Source organism: Equus caballus, chromosome 21, assembly GCF_041296265.1.
Source record: "Equus caballus isolate H_3958 breed thoroughbred chromosome 21, TB-T2T, whole genome shotgun sequence".
Taxonomy (NCBI): domain Eukaryota; kingdom Metazoa; phylum Chordata; class Mammalia; order Perissodactyla; family Equidae; genus Equus; species Equus caballus.
In genome coordinates, this window is record NC_091704.1 from 47,197,927 (window position 1) to 47,221,371 (window position 23,445).

The 23,445-nt window shown below is 44.4% G+C and overlaps 1 protein-coding gene and 1 long non-coding RNA gene across 26 annotated transcripts in view; one reads left to right on the top strand and one right to left on the bottom strand.

Moving 5' to 3' along the window:
- PDZD2 (PDZ domain containing 2) overlaps positions 1–23,445 on the bottom strand; it is a 346,617-nt gene that overhangs the window by 180,785 nt on the left and 142,387 nt on the right. For 6 of the 25 annotated variants that reach the window (XM_070246371.1, XM_070246370.1, XM_070246368.1 and 3 more), the window contains exon 1: positions 1,489–2,042. The exons of 13 other annotated variants lie outside the window; for them this stretch is intronic. The gene's annotated coding sequence lies outside the window, so the exon portion shown is untranslated. Of the gene's footprint in view, positions 1–1,488; positions 2,413–23,445 lie in introns of those variants that run through there. 6 more of the 25 variants (XM_070246375.1, XM_070246373.1, XM_070246367.1 and 3 more) reach the window with 5 other exon arrangements.
- LOC111769821 (uncharacterized) lies at positions 1,338–6,481 on the top strand. The gene is made up of 3 exons (XR_002802628.2): positions 1,338–1,550; positions 4,675–4,732; positions 6,262–6,481. It is a non-coding gene; the product is annotated as an uncharacterized lncRNA (long non-coding RNA).

A 23,445-nucleotide genomic window follows, 5' to 3' on the forward strand; every position in this document is an offset into this window, starting at 1 on the left:
TTGAGAACTCTTTTCTTTCCCTTAGAACCTGACAGAGACCTCCTTCCCCAAAGCCCACCCTACCTGTGAGTCCCCATGGCTGCACCCTAGGGACAATGGGTTTGACTAGAGCTCCTGAAGGCAATTAACTGTGGGTGGGCCCTGTTAACTTCATTAACATCTCAGCAAAGGAAGTAAAGCCTCCCTGAATCTCCAGGTTAGCGAGTACATAGCCAGAATTAACATTTGGGGGAAGGAAAATGTCCTTGTACTTAACTTTTCAATTCATTTGCAAAGTGAATTTAGAGTTCCAAAACAGTATAGTAGTGCAGAGTCAGAAAGTACCACATTTTATGTGTATTTAAAGATGCTTCTAGGGGCTGGCCCCGTGGCTGACTGGTTAAGTTCACACGCTCCGCTGCAGGCGGCCCAGTGTTTCGTTGTTCGAGTCCTGGGCGCGGACATGGCACTGCTCGTCAGGCCACGCTAGGCAGCGTCCCACACGCCACAACTAGAAGCACCCACAACGAAGAATATACAACTATGTACTGGGGGGCTTTGGGGAGAAAAAGGAAAAAAATAAAATCTTTAAAGATATCTCTATATTATTTAGAGGGTTATTGCCATTCACCTTACATAGCAAACTCAGCCCGACCTAGTTTTATGAAAAACATTTACTGTTTACATTCGTAGAATCTTTTTCTCCCAGAAATGGTTCCCAGGACGACAGATGTAGTTGTCTCCTCTTTATCCTCATCTCATGAGACAAAGTTGACTTAATTTCACTCCCAGTATTCATAAACTGCCTAGTAAAGAGTAGCAACATGATAGAAAATGTCATTCTCTTTCCAAACATCCTTCAACTTTAAAATATTTGATTTGTGGATACTAGAATCAAAACACTTTGTGAATCAGTGGTGGAAGAGTTAGCCAAGCAGGCTGTTTAGTAGTCTGGGGCAAAGATCTGTCCCCAGAGGAGACCATGACCTCGTGAGGGATCACAAACAGTTCCTGCCGGTAGAAGACGCTGCTTTGCTCTACCCCTGCTAGCCAAATGGGACGCACCGGGATAGGGCAGTGTAACAGGCGCCCGGGTTGCTGGAAACCGACCCCCGCCCCGCTTCTTGTGCTTCAACAGCACCTCTCCTCCAAGGTGTCTGAAAGAATGGTGGCTTTGGAGCCCCTCCCGACTCATCTCTTGCGCCCCCTCTCCCGGCCCATCACACACACGCAGGGCGCCTCCTTCCGTCTCGTTTGACAAACCGGTTCCAAGTCGGTTACTCCTCCCAAGGAACACACTAGCAACGCAAATCAAAAACAAGACACCCCAAGTCAAAAACAAGACACTCAAGTGATCTGCGAGATGAGTACAGCGGGCCGTTAGCTGGCTGCTGCGCTTCTGTGAGGCTGTGGCTACATTGCCACATTTATGGATTCAGCCTCAATCTGCACCCCACCCCGGATCGGATGGGGAAGCCTGAGGTTTTTGTTTGTTAAGCAGATTCCTACCTCCAGTTTTGAAGTCACCTTCGGAGGATCCCCTCGCCGATGCCGGGAGCAGCTGGCTTCGGGTAATCCTCCCCGGCTGGGCTCAGCACGCCCCGGGGCGCGAGCCTAATCACCTGCTGGCCGCGGGCTGGCCGCGGGAGGGGCTGGTCAGGGCGGGCTCCCCGCCTGGGACGCCGCCCCCCTGCGCGCCTCTTGACTGTCCTTCTGGAACATGGTTCCTCTCCGTCCGCTACATGTCTGTGGGAGGACCCCCTCCTCCCTCCTGCAGCCCCGGTTGGGGAGGTTATGAAAAGACCGTAATGGAATCCCAGCTCGGCTCGTCACTCCCCTGCTCACTTGTCAAAACTCCACAGCATTCCAGACCCCCTTCCCCTGTCACTCCCCTCGCAGGGAAGAGGAAACCGCCCCCGGAAGGGTTTCAGGGAGTTTGGGGTTGCTGATGCAGACACCTTTGTTTACATCAAGCGCGCAGGAGCTTCCAGCGGTAACTGGGAGCAGGTTTGAGGGAGAAAACGCCCTACCCAGCTACCCTCGCCCGGTCAAAAGTTCTCCCTGGGGCCGCCGCAAGAAGCTCCACCTCTCGGCATCAATTCATTTCATAACCAATCCGTTTCATAATCAGCAGCGGCATGGGTTCTTGCTGGGGGTGGGGTAGGGTGGGGTGGGGGAGCCCCAAACTAGAATCACAACCATCACACAGGGCAGGATGTCGGGAAACTTTCCAGAAATCTCCAATCAGATTCTTTCTGCTGGAGTAACCAAATTTACCACAGCTGAATTACAATCGCCGGTGACGGCACAACTGAAGCATTTCCTTTATACCTTCTGCTCCCGCGCCCCTCTGGTCTTCTGCAGGGTTCAGGCAACAAGTCATCCTCGGGAGAGGCATGAATGGGCTCGGGCTGGGCAGCCATCTCCAGCTGCAACCTGATGAGGAAGCCCCACCCACGAGGCTGAATTGTTTATATCACACCCACTGAGGGCTTCCTGTCTTAAATTAATGGGAATACAAATAAGACAGGAAAAGAGTGTTTGCTTTCTTAAAGGGGGGGGGGGGGCGCTGGCACAGCGAGGGGGAGTCACCCCATATTTCACTACATGAAGAGGTTGTTTTTCAAAACTTCAATTGTGTTTTATTCCATTTTTTTCCACTTTTAACACTTGTTGTAAAGTAAAAGCATTGCTGTGCCAAACCTCAAACCATTAAGAAACTTCGGCTCAAAACACATTTTCACCTGGCTTGGAAAGAGGGCCAGGTTGGAGCACCCAGGGGGAGCTAGAGGTATGGAGACCTCCTGTGGTTGAATGCCACAAACTGAAGCCCTGTGCTTCCTGGGACTTGCAGACAGGCACACACACTCACCCCATTCCAGAATCTCGCCCCAGTCCCAGTCCCCACCCCTATGTCTCTAAGCTATAGTTCTCTTCCTGGGCGTCCAGCAGCCCCTTAAAGTAAATTAGCTTTGCAATGGTCAGTTCTGGTGGAATTCGAAGCAATTAATTATAAAGGAGGAGGCAAAAGACGGCTTCAGCTGCCAGTACCATTAGTGCCCCTGGAATGGGTAATTAGAGCCTAGGAGGGGCCAACCCGTGTCAAGGCCAGGCTGGCAATCTGCCCACTCTCAGAGGCAGCCCACAGAGCACATGGTAAATAATCATCATCATCACCAGTCCTGGAATTGCCCCCAGTTGCTTCATTCAGGTTGGCACAACAGCAAACCTGGAGACGGGCAGGAATGTCAGGCGGTGGAATTCCTCCTTTGAAAGTCCTGGAAGGAAATGAAACCCCAGGATGAAGTGTATCTCAAGGAGGTGTGGGTATTGCAGAGTTTAGGAGAACACCACATGCGCCCAGTGAGAATGAGCTTTGTAAGCCCATCCTCCAAAGACTGCAATTCCTAGGTCAAAGCAAGTTAGGCTGATGATTTTAGGAGGAGCCAGTGTATCGGACCTCTCTATTAGCAAGCGTCTGCCTTACAGATATTAGAAGGTTCTCAGTGAATATTAGTTCCTCCCCGCTTCCCTTCTTCCCTCTCTCCTGCCCTGGGGTGGTAGAGTTAGCATACTTTGAAGCGGCATCTCGGTATCTGATAAGTTTTATGGAAATTAGGTTCAAATTGAATAATTTTCTAATAATAATTTCAGAAACGCTCCTTTTCTTTCTTCTCATTGCTTTCTCCACTGACAGTTTCTTAACGCTTTACTTCTAACTTTCTCCACTCCTTCAGTGTGGTATATAATTTATGATGTGCAAATCAACGCTGTTTAAAGTAAATCCACGATTTTAAGCATAATGCAAATAAATATTCCCCTTTCCTCCACCAACTTTTTTGCCTAAGCTCAGTTTAGGGTGTATATGTGCTGGGAATTAAAGTGTGACCACATCTGTATAATATCTTAATTTCAGGAAAGCTTTTGAAGGCATATGACTTTCTCATCAACAGGCCAGAAAGATATGATCTGGTTGGTCTTTCCCTCACTGGGTTTCACTGCTGACTGGAAAAGACATCAGTGGCTCAGTAAACAAAGGGGGGCTTAAATCATGGCCTCCAGTTTTACATGGGATCTGGTTTAAATAATATTTGAAATTGCTAGATGCACGCCTAGAGTCTACAAATAATAGTAGAGTGGGAGCTGCTGATACGTTAAGAGAATCCAAAGTGGCTTCAACACATGAAGGAAATGGTTCATTAAAAACAGTTTAGAGTTCAGCATGACGGCTGATTACAAAAGTAGTATCCTGAAGGGGGGTGATCCAAATGACAGGCACTAATAGGGCTTCAAATCTAGATTTGGGAAAAACTGACAAAGATGTGAGGATCACAGGAGACTACGCATTTAATACGAATCTGCGTGATGTCCTGATAAGAAATAGGCAACACAATACTGGGGTGAATGCACACTGGAGGGAGTCTGACATGAAAGGGAAGTGCCTGTCCCCACTTCTCCCGCCCCCATAATAAAGAATTTGGCAGCAGACAGACTCTTATTAGGGTGGGATGTCCAGTCTGAGGCCCCTTATTTTAAGGGAGATGTGGAGACACTGGAAAAGTTCCAAAGGAGAACCAAAATGATTAAAGAGACAGAAAATAGAACCTATGAGGGAAGGTTAAAGGATTTGGAGTTGTTTAGTCTACAGTGAAAAAGTGCCTAAAGGCAAAATTAACAGTCTTCTCCCATTTGAAGGGTTATTATAAAGAGGATACCGACCAGCTGTTCTTCATCTCTACAGAAGACAAAAGAGGTAAGAGACTCAAAGGCAACGTTAATATTTGGGTCAGACATAAAGAAGACTTGCTTGATGCTAATGGTAACTGACTTGACATTGACATGACTGTGTGATCTTCACTTATCAGACTCCATCCTAAGTGATAGTCTTGCACGTTTAGGCAGAAGCCAGGCTAGAGAACTCCTTTCATTCGTTCCCTTCTAGGGCTACAGTGTTCCTCACCATGCCGCTGAATGTGGGAACAAAGATCCTGAGTGTCGATGTTCCCTAATTCACAAAGAAGTTGCCACAAGAATGTAATGCTTCCCGCAAACATATGCGTACATCTCATTGGACCTTTGTTTAGTGAGATAGGTATCTCTAAGAATATTTCTAACTTCAGACATTGAATAGATGCTAAGTATATTTTATAGATTCACTCCTCTATATTCTTTCTCGGTACAGACAGCACTGCTTTTTGTTTAGTAGGCACACAAATATTAGTTGATGATGACAATGATAATAGCTATGAATTACTAAGTTCTTACTGTAATTATGTTGGGCATGTGCTAAGTACTTTATGTAGATCATCTGTCTCATTTATTTTTTGCAGTAGCCCTGTGAAGTGGGAATAATTATTAGCCTTATTCTAACACAAGGAAACTGAGTCACAAGGAGGTTAAGTAACATAGCTAGTAAATGTTGGAGTCCCAGTTCAAACCCATTTAGTCTGACTCAAAAGGGTGTGCATAACCAGTACACCACACTGCCTCCCATCATTAAGTATTTGTGGCTCTTGGGAGGGAGGAAACCTTGCAAAAAGAAGCATTTATGCCTGTTGGCCCAAACTGATTAAAAACCAAGCCTTCCACAGATTTATATAGCCTGGGGAACGCAATCATTTTTTCCCAGCAAAGCAGAGGAAAGACTGACTTTGCCTTCTGATCAGAAGTGTGTGTTGCCAGCTCCCACAAAGATAGCAACAAAGCAGAAGAATCCAATCAAGGCTCATGTCTATTTTAGTAATTAGAAACACTTTGCTATTCATCTATAATCTAACCTTGTGGAGAGTAGGTCTTCCAGGATCGTTGAATGAGTACAGACAAATGCATTATGACTGATGCTTTAAGACAAGTTGTGTTCAACTGAGTTTTTCCAGCAGGTTGTGGTCAAGGCTCTGGTGGGTCATTTCTATGGGATTCTTATCAGATGTCCCCCAAGAGTCTTAAAATCCAACTGTTTCCTTTAATGCAGCATACATGAGAAAGCACATGGATGGGTCACATATTTTCCCAATGTCAACTACTTTTAGATCAAGGAAAGATTTTTAATGGGGTTTATTGAGTGCTGTTGTATATCAACAATACATGATTCGTAAGTGAAGCAGACATCAAAATGACTTTTAGAAAGGCAAAAGAACCCCACACCAACAAAAAATGAAAAGCCTTGATCCAAATTACTCCAAAGGACAGATATTTTCCCATTAGGACAATTTATCCTGAGTCTATAAACAGAGAGGGGCATAATTATCCAAGTGTTTGCTAACAGATCTAAACCTTCTGTAGCTATAAAAAGCTGGAGAGAGGAAGAAAGAGGAAATTCCCAGGAGAAGATCCCCAACCACATCCAGGGCCATCAAATTTCCATAAATACAAAGCCCAGCAGTGGCATCGAGTGAAGCACGAGAAGAAACCTCAGGATTTTAATACAAGCCACATAAATAACTTTGAATTGTCTTAAAACTAAACAATGACAATTCTATCCAATAAACTTTCAGGCGACATATGGGCAGAGTGATGACTTATTGGCGTTCCAGATGTGGTTAACAGAAACATGATGCCCAGAATAAAAAAGGTATTCAGTAAATGTTGATTGAATGGATGGATGAGTGAATGAATATCTAAACACATGCCCAGGCTGCCTCTTTCCCCTCTGAAGCTCTGTTGGAAAGATGTCTTTGATGCTTCAAACCCAAAGCCCCCTCGGAGGTGTTAAGCCGTTTGACACTGGTACCCAGGGAACAGTTCATGGAACCAGGGGCTGGTTTCCAACCACTCTGTGATCTTGTCATGAACACAGCGAGGGGAATTGCAGTACCCGTGGAACATCTTTGCAGACCTTGATTCAAAAGCTCCCATTATTTACAGTATAGATTCTAAACTATTTGAAGTCCAACAGAATCAAGTACTAAATAGCCAGCATCTTTGAGCACTTACTGGACGTAGGGTCCTCTTCTAAGCCCTTTATGTATTACCTCATTGCATCTGTATTACAATCTTAATATGTACTATTATTATCAACCCATTTTACAGGCAAGGAAACTGTGCTAGAAGATTACCTAATTAGCAGCGCATGGTCACACAACTATAAGCAGAGGAGCTGGAACTCAGATTCCATCTGGAACCAGCTCTTGCTCTTGACTGCTACCCAATGCTACCTGTTCAAATCTTCCCTCCTGCCACTCACTACCCCAGTCAGAGCGTTTACCCACAAATATGCAAAGAACATTCTAATCTCTGCAGGATGTGTTTCCTGACCTCCCTGGCCCACTGTTTTCTCTCTCTTCTGAGTGCTCATGTCAGTTATGCTCTGAACACAACTGTAAGTTACCTGACACACTTCACATCTCTCCAGCTAGATCATAAGTTCCTTTGGAGTTAGGATTATGTGTTGTATGGCAGTCTAGGGATGTAGTGGAATAAGAAAGCCCTAGATTTAAAGTCCAAATCCCATAATTATTACCCATGGGACTCTGGGTAAGTCACTTAACATTTCCTACCCTCAAATTCAAACCATATTCCTTAAGGGCTTACTGGGGAGGGGAGATCAAATGAGAAAATGTGTATGAAGTATCTAGGCTGATGCCTGATACTGTAAGCCAGTAATTCTCAACCACTGCCTAATTTGCCCTCTAAGGGACATTTGTCAATGTCTGGAAATATATGTATTTTGTGTGTATGTGAGGAAGATTGGCCCTGAGCTAACATCTGTTGCCAATCTTCCTCTTTTTGCTTGAGGAAGATTGTCACTGAGCTGACATCTGTGCCAATCTTCCTCTTTTTGCTTGAGGAAGATTGTCGCTGAGCTGACATCTGTGCCAATCTTCCTCTATTTTATGTGGGAAGCCACCACAGTGTGTCTTGACGAGTGGTGCTAGTTCCAAACCTGGAATCAGCGCCTGCGAACCCTGGGCCACTGAAGTGGAGTGTGCAAATTTAACCACTACACCACCGGGCCAGCCTCCGGAAATATTTTTGATAGTCACAACTTTGGGGAGGGATGGCCTCCCCAAAGTTAGTGGGTAGAGGCCAGTGATGCTGCTAAATATCCTACAAAACACAGGACAGGCCTCCACAACAAAGGATTATCCAGGCCACAATGCTGACAGCAATAGTGCTGATGTTAAGAAACCCTACTGTAAGCTATGAGAAATTTATTAAAAATATAAGTTCCCATTCTCTTCCCTTTCCTTATTTTTTACAGCACTGTGCTTATAGTAGCTATTCAGTAAATCTTTGTTGAGTAAACCTATGCATAAATGGAGTAACAGAATGTGTGAGTCTTAAGATATTTTGCTAATAAACACTTGACTTGAAAATATGGTCTAGTCGTGGCAGGGGTTTGGGCAGGAGTTAATTAACCTAGAACTAGAACCTTCAAGTACCCATGCCCGGTGAAAGGAATTCTGAAATAAACCCACTCTAACGCCGGGAAACTGAGCCCAATGAAAGTGATGTCAAAGTTGGTCCTAGGAAAGCTGAAGAACTTAGATAAAGGCCGACTCCTCATTGGTGGTTTCCCAAATGACTTGCTAGTACTCTGCAAATGCTCCTGCATCTGAATCTAAAGCCCAGTCCAAAGAATGATACAGTAAGAGTCAGAAGAACTTTGAAGAATTTGTTCAGTCCCTCATCCCTCGTCCACCACCCACCCCTGAAACAACCACACATAACCTGGAGCCCAATCATGAACTCTCATCTAGACTGGGGATTGAAAAACATGGCGGAAGCACAAAGAACATGCAGTCATTACTTGAAGCTTCACAGGTTCAGTAAGATCGGTTGCAAGAACTGGAAATCTGGGGCCGGCCCGGTGGTGCAGTGGTTAAGTGTGCACGTTCCACTTTGGTGGCCCGGGGTTCGCCGGTTTGGATCCCGGGTGTGGACATGGCACCGCTTGGCACACCACGCCATGGTAGGCATCCCACGTATAAAGTAGAGGAAGGTGGGCATGGATGTTAGCTCAGGGCCAGTCTTCCTGAGCAAAAAGAGGAAGATTGGCAGCAGTTAGCTCAGGGGTAATCTTCCTCAAAAACAAAAACAAAAACAAAAACTGGAAATCCAAGAATAAAAGCCTACATTCCTGGATATAGATAAATCACATTAACACAAACCAGAAAACCAAGAGAGAGAGAGAAGATAATTCCTTCCATCTCCCATTCTTCAGACTTGGCGGCAATGTCTTCTTCTATTTCTGTCTTTCACAGTCAGAATATATGAATGATCTTTGTGTAGTTGTATATGAGAAAATTTAAAGCTTAACTTTAGTTTCCAGTCATCTTTAAGCGTCTTTCGGATGCTTAATTACCTGACCTAAATTACCTGCCCAGAACTGTGACAACAAGATGTGTTCTTTCTTGCCTTGAGCCCCTAAACACATCTCAGCTGGGATTGTCCTCCCCACCCCAACCACCTTCACCTGGCTAATCCCTGCTCCTCTCTCTGGACTCAGCTTAGACATTACCGTCTCCAGGCATTCCACCTTGACCCTCCCCTAGAATATATCTGGGGCCCTTCTTGGTACTTCAAAGGCATTTCTGCTGCCCATTCACTTGCCTGTTACCCTTCTAGACTGTGAACACTTTTACAGTAATGTCGTGTGGCCTTGTTTACTATTTTGTTTTCAGGACCTGGCACTGTGCCTGGCACATACAGGTGCCCAAAGAATATTTGTTGAATGAATGAGTACAAGTCAGGGGATTTCCAACTGCATTCATCCCTGCAACTACTTGTTAAGCACCTACTATGAAGCAAGTATTTCTCTAGGCTCTGGGAAAACTACTATTACCACCTTAATATTAGCAGCAACAACAACAATAGTAAAACAATCATAACTAATGTTTACTGGGCTTTTACTATGTACTAGGCATCATGCCAAAGTCTTCTATGCATTCTCTTTTTCTTTTCTTTCTTTGCTGAGGAAGATTGGCCCTGAGCTAACATCTGTTGCCAGTCTTCCTCTATTTTGTACATGGGTCACCACCACAGCATGACTGACAAGTGGTATAGTCCACACCCGGGACCTGAACCTGTAAACCTGGGCTGCTGAAGCAGAGCATGCCAAAGTTAATCACTAGGGCAGCCACGGGGCTGGTCCCCTTTATGAGTTCTCTTTTAATCCTCCTTCCATGGGGCCTGCCTGGTGGTGCAGTGGTTAAGTTTGCACATCCCACTTCAGCGGCCCGGGGTTCACCAGTTCGGATCCCGGGTGTGGACCTGTGTACTGCTTGTCAAGCCATGCTATGGTAGGCATCCCAATATAAAGTAGAGGAAGATGGGCACAGATGTTAGCTCAGGGCCAGTTTTCCTCAGCAAAAAGAGGAGGATTGGTGGCAGATGTTAGCTCAGGGCTAATCTTCCTCAAAAAAAAAAAAAAAAATCCTCCACCCAAAAACCCATTTGCAGACACTATTATTATTCCCATTGTACAGATGAAGAAAGATGGCAAGCCACCCCTATGGACCTTAATGTGAAAGAATCTCTGACATTTAAGTTCCTCAAGGTCTCTTTAAATGGGCTTAATTCGCACCAGCTAAGGAAAGGTTACCTGTGAATTTACCCATGAGCTTTGCTGATGTCTGTCACCTTGCCTGGAAAGTCCCTATCTACTCTTCATAATGTTTGAAATGTGTTTTAAATTATTTTGATATAGACTATCAAATGATGACAACCACAATCTAAACTCCAGGGGCCATGAGCTAATATTTGAAGGACACTTATCAGAGTCCACACTCTGAAGCTACAGAGGCAGCTGCAGCAAACACGCGAAATATCGCTGTCTAAATCTGCAGCAGAAGGTTCTGTCGTTACCAAAATGGAGGTTAGAAATATTTTTTTTCCACTGTGGAATGAGAGATTTTTTAAAGATAATCTGGGCAGAAAGATTCATACAGGCACCTCTGTCCTTGCCTGCTGAGCCGTAAGAACCCGGGGGGAGCCGGCTCCCTAACCCCTCTGAGTGGTGCTTCAGCTGTGGAACTCCACAGCTCCACGGTCCCCCCAGTCAATGGAAGATTCTGACGATGAGGTCAGGGGATTCTTCCCACAGAGTACTGTGGCGTGCCCTTCAGAGTGGACCTGTGGGACAGGACATTTTGGAGCACCTACCAGAACAAGCAGTGGAGATGTCACCAAACTAATAAAAGCTGGTGGTGGGACTGTTTCTGTGCATGCTCGCTAATATGTCTCTACGTATGGCAGGAGTCAAGGACTTGCTTTTATGCTAAACTACCACCTGGCAGTGCGGTTGAGGGACAGGAGACATTGAGTTCTTAACCTTACCTCATAATCAGAGGCTACTGATGTTTAACAAAAGAACCTGAAGACTATGAGCAACCAATGGGCTCAGGTGAGGCTGCAACAACCCTCTTCCCTACCTCGGACTCTTGGCCAACACCCACTCATCTTTCACCACTAAGCTCAAAAAGCCCCCCACTGTGAAGGCTCTCTTGATGAGTCATCTCCTCTCAGGAGCTCTGAGGAATCATCTAGTTGCTGACATGGCTGCCTGCACGTGGCTGAGATCCTTCTGATAAACCCAAATCACCTAAGATAACCTGGGCAAGTCTTCCCACCCCCTGAAAAAGCCTAACTTAGCAAATGAGTTAATTTGAGAACATGATTTATTGAGCCAGGTGCCACACTAGGCACTGAGGAAACACGATGAGCAGCACTGACTCTGGGCCCAGTGAGCTTGGAGCCTGTGGTGGGATAAATACAGCAAAAGCAGTTAGTTACAATGCAGTATGGGACAACTGCTAAGACCAGGGAGCTGTGAGAAGCCCACCGGGCACCTAATTAGACCTGGAAGATCAGGGAAGCCTTCCAGAAGTGACTGGAAGCTGAGCCCTGAGGATGAGCAGGCATTAGCAAGGTGAAGACAAGACTCTGCACAGAGAAAGTGGCAAGAGCTGAGACAGGGGATGCCACATTCTGAGGATGACAAAGGTTCAGCCTGGCTGCAAGTTTGGTCGGCCTGGGGTTGCTGTGAGGAGACTGGAAAACTGGACAGGGGTCAGAGGAGTTGGACTTTGTGAGGCAGTGGCTTGGGCTTCGTTCTTGAAAGGCTTTTAGCAGAAGAGTAGGGTGAACAGATTTCCATGTCAGAATGATCATGCTGGCTCCAGGGAGGAGAATATCCCAGAAGGCCAGCTGGGCAGAAGCACAGAGAGGGGTGTGGAAGCTGTCATATGAATCCAGGCAAGAAAAGACGACGCCTGGCCGAAGGGAGTCCCTGTAAGCCAGTACATCCCCTGTATCTCAGATCAAACGCCATCGCTGCTCTGTTTACAGGCTCTCTCCCTCCACCAGACTGTGATTCCCTCGAGGAAAGAAACTGGAATTTACTTATCTCTGGGACCTCAGTGCCCGCAGGTGATAAAGCTCTCAGTAAAGGGCCGGTGGTGCCTATTGAAGAACAGGATTCCCTAAGTACAAAAATGATTTCCTTTTGCTGGGCTTCTCGTCACCAGACCCCTCCCGGATGCCTTTCACATCCTCCCTGCCATTGCTGCCCGCACAAATCTCTTCACCGGCTGCTGTCGCCCCTCTTACATTTAGTCGCTCCAAGTATGAGAAGACTCCCACTTCTCTTCATCAAGCACAGCCTGTGGTTCTAGTCTCCACAGCCCCGTACACATCTTACACTGCCCTTTTCTCCCACTATGCCCAGTTCATCCCACCACTCTCTGCAGTGAAGACTTCACACGGGCTCCGGCTTAACGCTTCCCTTCCCCCATCTCCTTGAAAGTTTCCCAGGGGTGACCTCATTTATGTGGAGCAGATACTCCCTCCCATCTGATATCCTAAATCCATCTCATTATTTAAGTGAAAAAATAAAACAGTCTCACCCTCCGCAAAAAGCATTCATGAACTCCAACTAACCTGGTACAGAATCCTACCCAACCTTAATCCCATTAATATGTCCTCCTGTCAGCTGCAGATGATTTGATGTTTTCTCTTCAAGGACGTAATACCAGAATATTACAGATTCACGTCCTTGTCTCTACGTCCCTTGTCTGTGCCACGTACTCAAGCTCCTGCTCCATCCTCCCCTTGCCTCCTCTCTGGACCAGTCAAAGAAACTTGTTCCAGCCCACAGACGTCTTTGCTTGGACCTACCCCTGAGAACTGGGGCTTGGCCAGGATGATCCTAGAAGCAGAAAATCCATTATCCACCTCTAGGCCTGGCCCACATCTCAGTCCTGCCAGCTGGCTTTATTAAAGATTTTATTTTTTTCCTTTTTCTCCCCAAAGCCCTCTGGTTCCTAGTTGTATATTCTTCGTTGTGGGTCCTTCTAGTTGTGGCATGTGGGACGCTGCCTCAGTGTGGTTTGATGAGCAGTGCCATGTCTGCGCCCAGAATTCGAACCAACGAAACACTGGGCTGCGTGCAGCCGAGCGCGCGAACTTAACCACTCGGCCACAGGGCCAGCCCCCCGGCTGGCTTTATAATAGAGTGCTATGTTACCCAGTAGGGCCTTTAATAGACTTTTTTTTTTTCTGCTTTTTCTCCCCAAATCCCCCCAGGTCATAGTTGTATATTTTAGTTGTGGGTCCTTCTAGTTATGGCATGTGGGATGCTGCCTCAATGTGGCCTGACGTTCGCCAGACATGTGGCCATGTCTGCGCCCAGAATCCGAACCAGCGAAAGCCCCGGCCGCCCAAGCAGAGCGCGAGCACTCGAATTTAACGCGAACTGAACTTGGCCACGGGGCTGGCCCCCAACAGACTCTTAAGTAGGGTTAAAGCTGGTTAGTTTCCAGGGCCTATTCCCTTCCCTGGAGGCCTTCATCTAGCAGGGATTGGTGCCTTTTCTTCCACAGGTTTGTACCAATGTTGCCAGGTAAAAGATGGGAGACTCGGTTGAATCAGAATTTTAGGTGAAAAATGAATAATTTTTTAGTATAAGTATGTCCCAAATATTGCACGGGATTTTATTTGCTAAATCTGACAACCCTAGTGTGTACTTGCTATTCAGTTTTTATAAACGTCACATCTATACTTATTAATAGGCAAATAATTATACAGAAAAAAAACCCATATATACGTTGTTAAAACTTGAGACTCTTGAAAACATCCTTTGTGCTGTTTCTTACTCTGATGGACATCTTCTTACAAGGATAGGTTTTTAATCACGTTCTTTATAGCTCACTTTCAGTCCCTCACCTCTGCCCAACCTTTCTCACTTGGTTTATAATTCTCTTCCCATGATCACTCTGCATCATTAAGTTCAACCACTTTGACCCTTCTTCCCTTCCCAGGCAATTACCATTCAATGGAGTGCTTCACCTTGACTTGCTCTGTCTTATGATGATATATCAAAACATCTCCTCTTTACAAGTCAGTGAACCACATTAGAAAAACACCAAATGGCTAGTAAGTAGTTCCCCAGTTCTTCCAAATTGACCTCAGGGATCAGATTCTTCATCCTAATTTCCCCATGCTCTCTAACTCTAGGAAATCCTTCCAGAAAAGCAACTCCAGGACCCCGACCCTGGTTCTGATCTGGTCCATCATTGCTCTCCATCAGCTAGAGAAGTTCCTAGTTGGGAAGAGCAATTAATAAAGCCCCAAACAATTTCCTCACAAATGAAAACACTGGATTACTCTCCAGTCCTTGGAAGCCACCTCAACCATGTTGTATTTACAAAAACCACGCTATTTACAACTGGTGCCATACAAAGGGCATATCTAATATCATCCCAAAGAGTAGAGAGTTTAATCTACTTATAAATGCATATCTGGGGGGAAAGGCATGAAGGGAAACAGGAACCCTGAAATTACTTTCCATTTTGCACAGAGAGTAATTGGGATTGCAAGTGAGGGACTGTGGGTAAAACTGAGGGAAAGAACCACAGTAGCCAGCAAGATCTGACGAAGACATGGATGTTCCCTGGGTGGGCTGGTTAAGAAGGAAGGAAAGGAGGGCAATAGTGAGATCAAGAAAGAGTTGTTAATGTATCAAGGGGGGACAACCACTTTGAATGGCCAGAGTCACAAAGAACATCATTAAATACAGCCATGGTGGTAGAGAGGTAAGTAAATGGCATTGCTCTTTAAAACTTCATCATATTACTAATATTATCATAATTTTCGACCGACTATTACTTCATTCCCCGTGAGGAAGGTAAGATAGATAATTATTATACCCTCCCTATGGGGAAAGAAAATGCAATGAGAAGGATGCACAAACTTCTAGGGACCCAGGTTTCTTGACTTCTGGTCCAGGGTGCCCTCCTCCCCTAGCAGATAGTTGTTTCTCTATTGGGAACCAGCTGACCCCTGGCCAGGAAGCTGCTTTCAAATTCATCCTGGTACCTCCGGAAGGATGTGCTGGGATTTGGGCCTGGGCTGTTTCAGGGTGAGCAGGCCAGTGGGGAGGGGGAGGCCTGGGTTTGGATCTCGGCTCTTCTTTGCCAGCCTGGATTCTCTTGCGTACAGCTAGAGATAATGCCAGTTACCTTGCAGAGGTGTTGTGAGCTATAAGTGAGCTGGCACGTGTGGAGTGCTGGCACGTGACTGCAATATGCATTATTATTAACAATGGCTCTAATTGTAGGCTCAGGAATCTAACTTGTGTAGAGGAGTTCAAATACATGCAAATCCCCACTAAGATACGGATGAAATGGACGAGAATTAGTAGTTTTTCAAAGCTACCAAAAGGCTTGTCAAGTTACATGTTTTTTAAAGTGACAAAAGAAAGTTACTAATAATGGCTCACATTTGTTTAGTGTTCGCTATGCGTGAGACACTGTGATAAGCATTTACACACAGATTATCTTCATTTAATCTCCTATCACCTTATGATTTAGGGATTGTTCTCCTTTATTCCAATTTACAGTTAGGGAAAGCTTGGCTTAGTGGGGTTAAGAAATTGCCCAATGTTACACATTTCATAAGTGGTAGGACCAGGACTCAGTAAGTTCATGTTCTTAAACAGACATGTGTAACTCAACCAAACCATTCTTATAGGTGTGTGTGTGCTGTGTATATGTGCATGCACAAAGCGTTCAGGAGAACACACACCAAATATCAATGCCACCTCTGGGTGGCGGGATTACAGGTCATGTTCACTTTCTTCTTTATGCCTTACTGAATCGAGAAAGTACTGCTTGTATCATTTAAAATATTTTTCATTTTTATAACAAATACAAACTTAAAAAAAAAAACCAAAATGCGGCTTCAAAAATACAGTGAAAATGACTATTCCTCAGACACATGTAGAGGGAGGAAAAATATAAATGGTTATGGCATTTTCAAGGTCCATTGTAATTAAACTTTCAAGTTTTACTTTCAATCAAAGAAAACTTCAGAATAAAATGAGATTCTTGGAAATAAAAATTATATTCCTCCTTGCCACCTAAGATCTCAGGTTCCATTGGCCCTGTCTTTTGGGCAGAAGATCTGAGTTCTAAATCTTAAACCTGCTCATGATTTGAGCATCAACATTAATCCAAAGATTTTCCAAATATTTACTCTATAATACCACCAATAAGTTCTTAAAATCTCTTTCGTTTTAGTATATTTTCCCTTTGCATGACTATTTATAACTTATGAGCAAGTCCCCTTCTTGTCTCTGGTGATTAGAAGGATAAAATGATGACAGATCCCCAAAGCAAACATTCGTCTTATTGTTTGCTCTGAACTCTGAAGTCTTCTTCAAGAAGAACGGCGATGATAAATTAAGATTCTGCACCTCCTGTAAACAGAGCGAGTCTTCAAAGATGACCTCAGTAGGGGAGTAAAGGAATTGAAAGCAAATTGGAGGAACTCAAAAATGATAACCTTTGCCTGTTTTCTTGCTGTTGGCAACCATGCAGGAGGAGACAGAGAGAGCCGCCTGTCTGCTAGAGCTGGGGCCCCAGTCTCTTCCTGGTGAGAGCTTCTCAGGGTTCCCCCCAGGTCATGTGATCTGGTAGGGCAGGAGGGAGGCGTGCTGAGAAGCCAAGAGGGAGGCTGGGGGAGGCAGAGGCCGTGCCCTCCCTTCCATCCCTTTAGAGATTCCTTGGAAGAGGAGGAGAATAGGCTCTCACAGGAGCAAATGGTTTGGAGATTAACTAAGCAAGGTGTCCTGGTTGTGCTCACAGACTTGACTTCCTGGGAATGCCCAGACCTGGAATTATCTGGAATTACAGTGGCTGGGCTAGATGGCTTGGCTGTAACGTGAAGGTAGCAGGGAGGTCTCATAGCCAAATTTACATTGATACTAGACATTAAATCAATGAAAACCACCACTAAAAACCATGGACCTGGGACGGGTCCCCTGGCCAAGTGGTTAAGTTCGTGTGCTCTGCTTTGGCGGCCCAGGGTTTCACTGGTTCGGATCCTGGGCACAGACATGGCACCGCTCATCAGGCCACGCTGAGGCGGTGTCCCACATGCTACAACTAGAAGGACCCACAACTGAAATATACAACGATATACTGTGGGTATTTGGGGAGAAAAAGCAGGGGAAAAAAAAAAAAGAAGATTGGCAACAGTTTTTAGCTCAGGTGCCAATCTTGAAAAAAAAAAACCATGGGCCTGTGAAGAAAATAGAGACAACTTGTCGGCCTTTGTTCTGTGTAATTTAATGTCAGATGGCAATGCCTCTCTGAAAGACATTTAGAGAGTTTTAGATAAGTTTTAGAAAACTCACTTGCATATTTGCATGACTGTTTACCTTTTTGAATTTTGGTCATTTTCTTTTTCAAAGTAGAAAAGTATGATTAATGAGCACAGCCTTTTAGAGTCTGATTCCAGGGACGTGAGACTGTCTGTGCCGTTGTAGCCACGCGCTTATGCAAATCTCTCTGGGTAGCATTTCCAGCTCCACAGGTTTGCAGAATTTAAAATATACCTGGGGTCCATAAAGTCTGGAATCAGAATATTATTTTTAATATTATTTTGGTTTTTACAGATTAAAGACATCCTTGACAGAATTTTATATATTTTACCTATGTTCCCAGAATTTACAGACACCATATATATATATGTATATATATTCTCTCTCTCATTTCTTCCAGCTTTTCTTCCTACCTTCTGTAGTCTTACCTCATTTTATTTTGAGCCACTGTTATCAGCTAGAGTCTGATCAAGGAAGCAGAACCGCTAGGACTAATAGGTGACAATAGATTTCTGAGAGGGATTTGACCTTACACAATTGTGGGAGCCGGTTAATCTGTCTATATAAGGCTTTGCTTCTCTGTCTGGGGCAGGGCATGAATGTCAGCAGGACAGGTGATCCAGAAGGAAATACACAAGTCAAGTCAGTGAGAGCCAGGGCACATGGCAATGCATACGAATAAGCTAGAACCCAGGAGAAGGGACAGGGACCCGTCTCCCGCCTCAGCCTCTAACTTGGATGACTTTGCCGACATGCAGCGGGAGCTGGTGTCCTTCACCACGGAGCTTCTGGTGAGCACGCTTCCGGCTCAGGCGGCAGAGGAGCTGAAGGAGGAGACCCGGGAGGAGCAGGTACTTGGCAGGCCAGGCTGCTGCAGCACTCCAAGAGGTGAATTGTCAGAGAATGGTGTCCAGTGCCCTAAACCGACCTTCTGAGCACACACACGAAAATATGGCTGCTGCTTTGCTTACACATTCCAAATTCTTGCATGAGGCCTCTGTGGCCCAAACTAACCCAGAACCGTGCAAGGAAGACTTTTGGGAAACATCGCTCTAGCTTAGTTAAGTCAACTCATACTAAATCCACCACAGTCTCCACTTCACACGCAGGTTCTCAGGGCACTGGCCCCAGAGTGAGGCTGTGAAAATTTACCTCCAACCTGGTATACAGCAGGGGGTGGCAAACGTTCTGTAAAGGGCCAGATAGTATTTTAGGCTTTGCAGGCCACATATGGTCTCTCTCATACTTTTTTTTTTTTGAAGTTTGTGTGTGTGTGTGTGTGTGTGTGTGTGTGTGTGTGTGTAAGATTAGCCCCAAGCTAACATCTGTGCCCACCTTCCTATTTTACATGTGGGATGCCCTGCCACAGCATAGCTTGACAAGCAACGCTAGGTCTGTGCCCAGGATCCAAACCAGCGAACTCCAGGCCGCCAAGGTGGAGTATGCGAACTTAACCACTATGCCACCAGGCCAGCCCCTCTCTCATACTCTTTATGACCTTTTTAAAATGCAAAATCGATTCTCAGGTGGCAGTACTGTTCCCTGGGAAGAGGGCCCCAGCCTGAGAGTCTGGAGGCTCTGCCAACAATTCTATGGGACCTAGAGGGAGTCCCTTCACCTAGAGGCTTGGAGTGTCTCATCTGCAAAGTGAGTGTTTGGGAATAGCTCAGCATGAAGGATGCACCCCAAAGACATAGTGAGTACGCATTTTGCAGGGAGGGATCCAGACATGTGTATTCTGCTTGAAAATCCAATATAGATTCTTATTCCACAATGAGAATCAACTCAAGTATGACTTTCCTCTTCTTTCAAAAGTGAATTAATATACAGGATTTATTTTAATAATCCTGGACAGACTAGATACCTTTTTCTAAATGGAATTTCTAGAGGTGATCACAAAAATCTTTGTCTACCCCTCCACTTTTGTCATTAGAGCACTGTCTTGGTAGAAGGGATGTTAAGAGAAAGAAAGATTTAGATTGAGTTGTGGGAATTTGCAAAAATCATGTTTGTTTGTTATTGTAAAGACAATAAAGTTACTACTTGTTTATAAAGAAGAGACTGAAACAAGTTTACACAAACACCACCAGCATGCTATTTTTTGTAAGGATACATTTCAATCTATTTCAAAACATTTAAGTCAGACTGGTAACACCAAGATAGAATGACTTTTTGCAAACACAGCAAATTAAAAAGCACATAATATATAATACTTCTATTTATTTCTATGTGGACAATTATGGAAATTCCAAATCTGGATCCACTGGGGTTTAAGACGACATTCTCAATGACTTATGCTTCTGCCAGAAATAACGGGACTGATTCAGGAGCAGTGACAGAGGACACACAAACCCAAGATTTTCATTTTAAGGAGGAACATTTTACGTAACAAACATTCACTGAGCTTTCATGATGTGTGATGTGCTGCGCTTGTTAGAGACGCCAACCCAACCCGAGACCGTGAAGCTCTGGGTTTCCCCATGCAATTGATGAAACATTAAACATCGGCTTTAGGAATCATTGAAGGAGATGAGCTAGTTCCTGGAACCGTCCCTAGAGGAACTCTTACCTTCTTGATCAGTAAGGCAGGTCGTGAGGCTAAAAGACAAACTTTTAAAAAGATTAAATAGAGCAGCACAGCACGGAGAAGAAAGGTGTAGAAGATATTGGAGGGTTGATCACTTGCAATGGTCTCAGGTTATAACAATCGGATCAATGATGCCCACACATCAGTGACCACCTTCTGCTGTGTTATCTATGGGCTGTGTGCACTGGAAGGAGTCAAGCGCAGAATGATCCGAATTGTCTTGCTCTAAATCATAACACACAGAGTATTCTTTGTCTCAAAAGCAGCTGAGAATTGAGTCCACCTGACTGGGCTATCAAAGTTATGAAATACCAGCAGACATTTTGGAAAAGCAAATATTCCTGAAGAAGTCAGGTTTCTTTCTTCTTGATCACTGCTTACTTAGGGCAACTAATAACAGAATGAAATAAATCTCTTAAAGATATATTTTTCAGTCACTGAACTGTTTTTTTCTCCACAAGCTGAGGTTACTCACCACCTTTTAGGCTTGAGATGCCAAAACTGAAAAAATCACCAGGGATGAATATGACAAAGTGTTTTGGGGAGCAGAAAGATGCGCACGAAGATGTCATCATTAAACTACAGCTTACTGCCATTTCTCTACTTTGAATTTCTGTTGCATAGTCCAAAAAAATTTTTGGAGGGTGTCCACAAATTCAATAAACTTTTTGCCACTCTATCTTTAAGCTGATGTCTTGCTGTCATGAAATCAGCCATGTTAAATTCCAGAAACCCTTTTCAGTAAGAAGCTCTTTATTATTTTCTTTGACTAAAAAGGTATATTAGTTAAAAATAGAGAGGATCGGGGCTGGCCCCGTGGCCGAGTGGTTAAGTTCGCACGCTCCGCTGCAGGCGGCCCAGTGTTTCGTTAGTTCGAATCCTGGGCGCGGACATGGCACTGCTCATCAGACCACGCTGAGGCAGCGTCCCACATGCCACAACTAGAAGAACCCACAACGAAGAATACACAACTATGTACCGGGGGGCTTTGGGGAGAAAAAGGAAAAAAATAAAATCTTTAAAAAAAAAAAAATAGAGAGGATCTAGGGCCAGCCTGGGGGCGTAGTGGTTAGGTCCATGAGTTCTGCTTCAGTGGCCCGGGGTTTGTGGGTTTGGATCATGGGTACGGACCTAGCACCGCTCGTCAAACCATGCTGCAGCAGTGTCCCATATAAAATAGTGGAAGATTGGCACAGATATTAGCCTGGAGGCAATCTTCCTCAAGCAAAAAGAGGACAGACGATTGGTAACAGATGTTAGCTCAGGGCCTATCTTCCACATCAAAAAAAAAAAAAAAAAAAGGAGAGTATTTGCATATCCTATTCCATACCTTCAAACCTGGCCCTCCATGGTTAGCTAGTGACTGGGGGGTGGGGGTGGGAAGAAGGGGGGTGGCGGCAGATTCCGCCTTTTTCAGGTGTTTCTTCCTCTTGGCAACAAAATCTGGCTTAGCTTCTGGTACTTCTTGCCTCCAGAATTGAGAAAATAAATTTCTCTTCTTTAAGCCATCCAGTCTGTGGTACTTGGAAGTCTTAGCAAACTAATACCCTTTTTAAGGCTGAATAATAATTCCATTGCATGTATACACCACATTTTGTTTATACTTTCATCCATGGGTGGACATTTGGGTTGTTTCCACCTTTTGGTTATTGTGAATAATGCTGCTACAAACATGGGTGTACAAATATTTGTTAAAGTCTTTGCTTTCCCTTTTTTTTTGGTATATACCTTAGAAGCGGAATTGCTGGGTCATAAGGTAACTCTAATTTTTTAATTTAATTTCTTTAGCTTAAACTACCATACTGTTTTGCAATTTTTATTTTTATTTTACTTACGACTCACAGTAAAAAGTTGTAGAGGAGAGGTAAAACAACAACTATGTGTATATATATTGGTTTGGATTCTGGAAATCTTGGCCTCTGTTCTCCTTTAAAGTACTCTCATCTTCTACTATGATGAAAATTTCCTTACAAAGAGAGAATTGGTTTTTAATCATTTGTGTTAGTTATTTCAAGTCCTTTATCTTTGCCCAACCTTTTCACTCCATTTACAAGTCTTCCCACCCCTTGGTTATTCTTTGTATCAGTAAGTTCAACCACTTTGACCTCTTTTCACTTCCCAAGCAATTACTCTTAAAACATCCATATCACTGTGATTTAACTACATCTCGTTTCATCCTCTGTTGGAACATCTCCTTTTCTACTGGCTAATGATCCATGATAACAAAAAACACCGAAAGGGAGCTGGGTCCCCACACCTCATAAATTGCCCCAAGGAAGGCCTTCATCCCCCTTGCTTTCCCACTGGGAGGCTTCCTCAAGAAGGGCAACTTCAGAATGTAAACGCTGAGTGTGGCCTGTGTCCCAATGGCTCTGAATGAGCTGGAAAAGCCCTGGTCAGGAAAAGCAAAGAAATCTGCACAGAAGGATAATGCTTTTCCCAAAGGCCTCTGAGGAAATTCCCTTCTATCCGTGCAAATCTGAATGTTTGGACATTGTGCAAAAGTCCCCCGAAAACCCATCTAACTTTATCCTGAAGAGAGTCCAGCTTTCTACATTTATGTGGATGATCAAATGTGATCAAGAAAAGGGATAAAGGAAAATTACAGCCAATACTCCAGGGCCTAGTTTAGTGATAGGAGAATGATTGTGATGATAGAAGAATTTGGGGAGGCAGGAGGAGTTTAATGAAGATAAGTGGGTGCCCTAAGTAGGATAATTAATAAAAAGAAAATTTTAAAAATTTTAAAAATAAATTTAACAAAGAAAGAAAGATGCCATTAGATCAAATGTCTTAAGGGAGTAGTTTGGGGAGAAATTTGAACAATCAGAGTCAACTAGAGAGTCAGAGAAAACCATGATGATACTGGACAGGAAAGTGATCTTGTGATGATTAATACTAATTTACTTTGGTTAATAACTGGTAAGGGGTATGAAAGAGGGCTCTGTGGTGCTGGTAAAGTTCTGTTGCTTGATTTGGGTGATGGTTAATATAAAAATTTACTAGCTGAACACATGACTTGTCCCTTTTTCTGAGCAAGGTTTTTTTTTTAAAGATTGGCACCTGAGCTAACATCTGTTGCCAATCTCTTTTTTTCTTCTTCTCCGCAAAGCCCCCCAGTTCACAGTTGCATATTCTAGTTGTAGGTTGTTCTAGTTCTACCGCGTGGGACGCCACCTCAGCATGGCTTGATGAGCGGTGCTAGATCCATGCCCAGAATCTGAACTTGTGAAACCCTGGGCCGCCGAAGCTGTGTGTGCAAACTCAACCACTCAGT